This window comes from Belonocnema kinseyi, chromosome 1 (assembly GCF_010883055.1).
Source record: "Belonocnema kinseyi isolate 2016_QV_RU_SX_M_011 chromosome 1, B_treatae_v1, whole genome shotgun sequence".
NCBI classification, from domain to species: domain Eukaryota; kingdom Metazoa; phylum Arthropoda; class Insecta; order Hymenoptera; family Cynipidae; genus Belonocnema; species Belonocnema kinseyi.
Window position 1 is genome coordinate 167,566,663 of NC_046657.1, and position 1,171 is coordinate 167,567,833.

Genomic DNA, 1,171 nt, shown 5'->3' on the forward strand with positions numbered 1-1,171 from the left:
CCAAAAATGAAAGTCAATTTATTTCCTTTTTTAATGCATAATTCATAGCATTGAATAATAAATACATGCACTTTGAGTAAAAATTGTAGTCGAATTTAATTGAGACAAAACATGCTGAATTGCTGAATTGCTACTACTACTCTTAACAGGCTGAAAATGATACTGGCTGATTGGAATTAATTCTCAGATAAAAATAAAATAAAATCGATCAGACGTTTTAAATTACTTTTGCAAAAACTGCAAAGAACTTCAAAATAATATCAACAAAAATTAGAATTACAAGATAAATGTCAAAAATCAAAGTTTCAAATGAAGCCTAATTTCTCAAGAATATAAAAGTTGCTCGAAGGTATTTTAATCATCGTAGTTTATAATTAATTTTTTTAGATCAAAAGCCCATTCAAGAGTTTAAATAAATATAAATATTTGATAATTTCATCATTAATTTTTGCGTTAACTATAAAAAGTAAGTCACTGGAAGGTCTGAAGCTTTCGACGAGGCAAATTATTTTTAATGTTCAATACGATAACAGAATTCCTTAAAATAAAATCTCGATAATCTCCGTCAATTTTCTGGCCTCCATTAGCAATTATTTTTAAATCGACACATAAAATGACGAAGTAAACTGTCTTTTTAATCAATTCTTTTACGCCTTAATTCTGTGCTTGCGGATCAACTTCTACCAAATCAAACTTCTTTATTCATAGAAAAAATTTGTTAGAACTTTCAGAGGCAAAACTCTATAATCAATATGATAGCATTCCACTGCAGGGAATTGAAGAAGCTAAAAAATGAAATCCGTCCCTTTTTTTCGGCGGAAGACGCATTGGAATAGGCTGACTAGTAGAGTGGCCTTCTCGCTCTTGTGATCTAATCCTTTTGGATTATGATGTATGAGTGTCCTGTAAAAAAGGTGAAGCTTATACCTTCGATTATGTCGCTAGAGTGGAGGAATCGAAAGAAAAAGTTCGTGTTTTATGCCAGTCGAATCTTACTCCTGTTGTGCCAAGGAATAATAGATAGATAGCGCCCACTTATTTCATTTTTCATGCACAATTCATAGCACTGAATAATAAATACCAGGTGTATACATATGAAACCGGTATTGCCATTTAGCGGCCAGTAGGCACACTTGTAGGCACTGTCGGAACTTACCATTTGTGCTAATTG